General features: G+C 50.3%; 1 protein-coding gene across 1 annotated transcript in view; it reads right to left on the reverse strand.

Annotated features, from left to right (window-relative positions):
• GFOD1 (glucose-fructose oxidoreductase domain containing 1) overlaps positions 1–6,248 on the reverse strand; it is a 91,539-nt gene that overhangs the window by 8,481 nt on the left and 76,810 nt on the right. The gene's annotated exons all lie outside the window — the stretch shown is intronic.

Consider the following 6,248-nt stretch of genomic DNA (forward strand, 5'->3'; position numbering starts at 1 on the left):
TCAATGGCTGTCAGTTTCCACGGGCACATCTAATTCTGGCCCCAGTGAAAGGCCTGGAGCCCACACAATGACCACATCTCCTGGCCTCTTCTACACTGGCAGAGCTGGGCTGGCTTTCCTGATGACCATGAGTGAGCAGTAAGAGCACCTTTAACTCTGAGCAGCCAAGTGAAGGGATGGGGAAACACTGGTGTGTTAAACCGAATGTGCCGGGCACCCATGTAACTATGTTCTGAGAATATGGCCCTATCAGCATGAGGTTCATGTAACATGGGCTCATGTTGGCAGGAGCAGATTTATATGTGAACAGATTGGCAGGTCATTGTAGGTACAGGTGACAAATACTGCCAAAACCTGCCTCCCACCCGATGGATGTAGGCTGTGACCCTCTTATATCTAATTCATAGTCTGCAAAACCAGCACCCAACTGCTATCGTCTTAATACACTCTACTGGTCGTGTTCATGACACATGAAAAAGAAGTTTATCTTTTTCTCTTATAAACACTGTAAGATAAAATAGTAAGAGAAGAAATAGAGAAAAACAGTTCTCTCCCACTCGGTATACCCAAAACAATATCGCAGGGGCAATTCTTTGAAGCGCTGTAGATGAAAAGATACTGAAGAAAGCTCTAGACTCCCTTTCCAGAAAAACACAGCGTGGCTTCCCCCAAGGTTCTAAGACCCAGGCATCTCTTCCTCCGGGCTATTCAAGTATGTTATGGTTCCAAGCATAAAGGCTGGGCCGTTTTATTTCTTAAGTCTCCACCATTCCTGCAGCGCCTAGAGGCGTGCCCTGAGTGTGCAGGAACCCAGTGTGCCTCACTGCCTGGCCGCACCACTCTGCCCGCAGTCCTTTGCAACGTCCACACTTTACAGGCGGGTCTTGACAACATATTAACACACAGTATTTTCAAAAGTCAAAAGAGACTTCTAGGAATCTCTCATACAGAAATCATCTAAAATGTAGGCACGGCTTACCCAAAGATGCCTCTCAGTGCATTATTTATTAAAGTGAAAAGCTGGGAGTGTTGCAAATGCCCAACCATAGGAGAATGGGTAAGTAGGCTGTAGCCCAGCCGTATAATGGAATATTGTACAGCCACTGAAAATGATGCTTATAAAACCTTTTTAATGGCAAGCAAGATGATCATGAGGTCATGTTAAGTGAAAAGGGCTCTATTCATAGACATACTATGATCTCAGCTCTCTCTTAAGAAGACAAAAGAAGAGGAAAAAACCCCGAAAGGGAACAGCTCAAAATGTTTACAGTAGTTAATTAATAGGATTAGGACTCATTTTTCTTTTCTTCACTACTTTTTTCCAGATTTTCTAAGTGTCTTTCTACTTTTATGGTCAGCAAAACATGACTTTTTCTCTCAAGCTCAAAGGAGACATGAAGAGCTCATGTGATGGTAGAAGGGCCCTCCGAAGCCTGGGGCAGGCAGGTCCTGGCCCAGCTCCTGCCCACCCTGAACTTGTGACGCTTCGAAGGCTCAGGCTACATTGCTACGTCTTTCTGCTCCAGCTCCTCAAGGCATCTTCATGATTCTGGTGAAGGCCAGGGACCCTCTCCAGAAGATGCTATTCACACATACACACAACACTTTACCCACATCCCAAGCCGGTGCACCGTCCCCTCATGGTCTGAGGAATGGGCATCTCCATGGTACATGCTCCTGGAAGCCCATATAACATATTGTCAAAAATAATATAGCGCTTCCAGCTTCAAAGGAACCCAAAATGCAGAGCTAGCAGGCCCTTCACAGATGTATAAGGCAGAGTCTGTCTTCTCCTTGTTCTACACAGATTTCCCTCAAACCTCACCTCTGTGGGGCTTCTGCAAAGCCCACTCTGCGAGCCACCCCTCCCCCACCTCCCTGCTAAGATCCTTCGGTTCTCTCGCTCAGCTTTTCCACCCAAATCTGCCCTTCTGAAATACCCAGAACCCGAAACTCCAGGGGTCTTAACAGCGTGACAAGAATCAAGGGCTTAGGCTAAAGGAATACAATTCTAATTGTGGACTTGCGGTCATCAGATAGCATGTGAGTGTGCAGTGCATGTGTGTGTAGGTGCATCAGTGTGGCACAGAGCACCCCCTCACCCCTAAAATCACAGGGACGTGCACTGTCTGCACAGAGGGCTGACACAGCCCACAGTCGGGGGTATCACATGCCATTGAATATATGCAAGGATTTTTCCCAAAGAAATCAGTCAGCTTCCAAATCGCCCTGTCAGCCCAGCCTTTGGGACTGGTTCTCCAGGAATACCATAGGGCTTTGGTGTCTTCATGACTTTCCTGTGGCCTATCACCACGCCTTTCTTGCCACCTGCCAGAGAAAGTACTGGAATGGGCTCTTTAGAGAAAAGCTCTCTCTCTCCATTTTGTGCTGGAAAGGAAATAATAGGGGCACCCCCCCACACACACACACATGCCCATGGCTCTGAGATTCCTTTGATATGAAGGTAAGTAGACTCTACCAGGGAGATAGAGACGGGAGAGGGCAGGGAGAGGCGCAGCCGTGGCAGACTCCTAATGGGGGAAATCACCACCCTCGTCTCCGCTCTGGAAACCCTAGGAGGACAGCCTGTACACTCTCATCGCTGGGTGCACAACCTTACCAAAAGGACAGCAGGGCTGTCTCTATTGCCCTGCATCCATCCATCTCTCAGAGAGCAGCATGGCACACGCTCCCTTGAGGCTTGGGGTTCATATTCTCTTGGGGCCAGATGCATTCTCCTCCTAAGGCAAAAGATCCCACACTTTAGGGCCTCAATCATAGAGAAAATCATATGGCAGAGAATCAAGCAAAGAGACCTGAAACATATGGACTTGATTTCACTTCCAATAAACAGGCTGTGTGAAATGGACTCACTGAGTGCCTGAGAAAAACGCCTTGCATGTTCTGCCAGAGCCCAGACATTTCCCCAGCAGTTGGCGTTTCAGCAAAGCAAGAGCTCCCTCTCCATAAGAGGGTGGGATCAATGCCTTCTCCCCCATGTCACGGAGCTGAGGTTGGGGAGAAAATGAGATTGATGGGAAATTTCTGGAAGGGAAAGTGCCACGTGCAAAGCAGTGGGCCTGCTCTTTGTTGGAAGCTTTTGCATTAAATCATTTCAGAAGGAAGTTTACCTCCCTCCTGAGACCCCTCATGGGGAAATGCAGACCTGGCCTCCTCCAGCACCTACTGAGCATGTGCTCTGTAAAGGAGCCCAAATCTCCAAGGCCCTTGGAGGCATCAGTGCCGTCGGGACTCAGGGAAGGAGTTTCCAAGCAACAGACCCTAAAGTCTGTTCAGGGAGCTATACCCCTCAGGGTCTGCAAGCTCAGGGTCTCTAAGCTGTGGCTGAGAACCCACCCAGATCTCTTTCCAGGGACCAGAGCTTTTATAGGGGCTGATACTCCACCCCGGGGGCCCCCCAGGAGCAGGAAAGGAACGGCCCATTAACACCTCCAGAGAAAGACACCTGCCCTCTGCTGTCCCACAGAGCATTGGTCCTCTCCTGCCCTTGATCAGGTAGGTTATCTCTGGGTACCTGGAGGATGGCTGCCGCCCCGCCACCAAAATCCTTCCCCAGCATCATCAGCCTGGAACTTCAAAGCCCTCTCTGCCAGCACATTTCCAATGACACATGCCCTTATCTAATCGATGGCGGTGATCTATGAGGCCAGGGCGACTTTCCCACCCATTCTCCCTGATTATTCCACTTGTGTTGACAGCCCCTTATCTCCTGAAAGCCAAAAAGGATGCTGGTTCCCTAGGCTGGCTTGCAGTGGTCCGGGCAGGTTGGCGGAGCCCCCACAGGAGGTCCCATCAGATACGGCTTCCTAGTTTTTCCTCCCATTCACACAGTGTAGAGAAGGCTTTCTCTGCATTTCAACCAGGAAACTCGTTCTCTTCCTTCATACTCCATTCCTTCAGCACTTCTGGGCTAGGCACTGGGACCCAAAAAATGAGTAAGAACGATGAATAGGAGCTCACAGTCTAGGAGAGGAGACCAACCAGGAAATGAGGGATTAGAGGACCTGACAGACTACAGGATCTAATAGAGGGATGAACCATGGGAGGGGCTGGCCAACCGACTTGCGTCTGGTAGAAAGCTCTGCCGGCAAGGTGACATTTGGGCAGGGTTCTGAAGCATGTGTAAGAGTTTACCTCTTCATTCAGAAGCTTCGGGTCCCATTTAAAAAATGGTCTAAAACGTGGGTGTTTGATCTGGGTCTGAGAAACCACTACAATGTGACTATTTACAAAAAGTGTGTATCCTGATGTTCAATGTTCTGAGGAAGAGGGTTGTTATAGTCTTAAAAGAGTCTTATCATTCAAAGGAGATCAAACAGGACTAGAGTTTAGAGGGAAGGAAAAATAAAAACAAGTCAAGACAAATCTCTGCTTTTAACAGAACTAAGTATCTGAATGGACAGGTCCAGCTCAGCCTCTTTCTTCCTTTATCCCCACTTCCATTTCTCCTTCCCCTGCCCTACCTCCCACCACACACACCCCCCACCCAGAGAAGTGGCAGCATCAGCAGAAATGTCTTGTCAAAACCCCATCTCTGCCCCCAGCCCTTCTTCCGTAGAAGTTGGGAAGAGAGTCCCTTTGCAGAGATGAAATCCTTCATCTTCAGCCCCACTAGACCTCCTGACAGACAACTTCCCAACTCACATCGCTGACCTGATGTGGTCACAATAATTCTGATGTCATTTAAAATAGCAATGATGACCTTTCACAGGGCACTTACCTTGTGCCAGAAGAGGGTGCACATCTTACACACACTTCCATTTCTGTGTGTGCACAACCCCACGTGGCAGGTATGACACTATCCCCATCTCACAGACGTGGAAACTGAGCCCCTGAGAGGGTAAGCAACTTGCCTGCGGCTCCACAACTCAATGAGTGCTACCACTGGGATCTGAACCCAGAATGCCTGGCCCCAGAGCAAACCTGGTCTTCACTCCTGCACTCCTATGCCACCGGCCACCCTCGTCTTCCAGCTGGTTAGGTTATTCTCTGCACCCACATCTAAACTGTGTACAACACCCAGAGGCGACATCCACCTCCATGATACACGGTCCCATTCTTGTGGCACATACCCGCAGCAACACAGGAGGGCTCCCAGGAGGTGATGTGCGGTAGTGAGCACCAGAAACCAGGGCGGTGGGGGATGGGGTGCCTAACACTCAGCTGGGTGACCCCCCCCCACCCCGCCGAAAGTCTCAGAGCAACGTGATGAAGTTTCCATTCTAATGTCAAATTTCAGATGGAAACGGGTCAGGGAGACCCATATTTAGCTCCTTTTGTCAAGGCCCCCTGATGCCGGGCTCTGATAGGGGAGGACAACCAGAGGAAGACAGTCAGCAGGCCTAATGTGGACGGGACTGGATATGGAACTGAATTAGATGTTCAAGTGCTTTTCCATATCCAACCCACCCTTCAAGGCCAGCCCCATCCCACCGTCCCTTTTCATGGACTCTCCCCCATGACTCACGCCTGTCATCCAGGCCCTCCTTCTGCACAGGAGCCCCCATCAGGAGTTAGGTTTTCTCAGATTGTTTCATGCATCATCTTACCGTTGAGCCTACACCATCCATAACGGGGACAGCACTCCTGAAACGCTTTTCATTCGGGGTTTCCTTACTGGTAAATCACACACATCTCCATCACTATGGCTTATACGTGGTGAGGTTGAGGATATGATGCTGGGAAGTTACCTGACAGCTCATTCCAGCTATTCCCCAGGAGAGAAAAGAAAAGCTAGCCACGTCTAGCCCAGGGGAGTCCAAGAGCGGAGGTTTAGAAACAGCAGGTAGGTAGGCAGGAGCCAGAGCCCTTCCGGGCTAGTGGCAAGCGTCCCAGGTGGGTGGCCTGAGGCAGCTCCTGCCTGTAGACCCAAGTGAGAGGGGCAGGGAGGTGGGGAGAGGGCCCCTGGGAGAACAGAGGTCTGGGGTTGGATGCAGTGGCTGCAGTGGTCAGGGACTTGGGGACAGAAGAAAACAGCCAGAACCATGGGTCCTGCTGTGTTGGTCCCATACAGCCAAAGGACACCTGCTGCACCTTAGCAGTTGTTATTCTGGGGAGTGGCCTGGAACAGCCTCTCTCAAGCCTGCACCACCATCACACATCTGGACAAGCCAGGAGTCAGAGGCACCACCTGCATCCAGGGAACACAGCCAGTCGCACCAGCCACACTTGTCCCATAGAAGCAGCCACCTTCTGCACTAGAGGCAGGCAAAGGGCAGAATGCTGAA

Source organism: Camelus ferus, chromosome 20 (genome assembly GCF_009834535.1).
Source record: "Camelus ferus isolate YT-003-E chromosome 20, BCGSAC_Cfer_1.0, whole genome shotgun sequence".
Lineage (NCBI taxonomy): Eukaryota > Metazoa > Chordata > Mammalia > Artiodactyla > Camelidae > Camelus > Camelus ferus.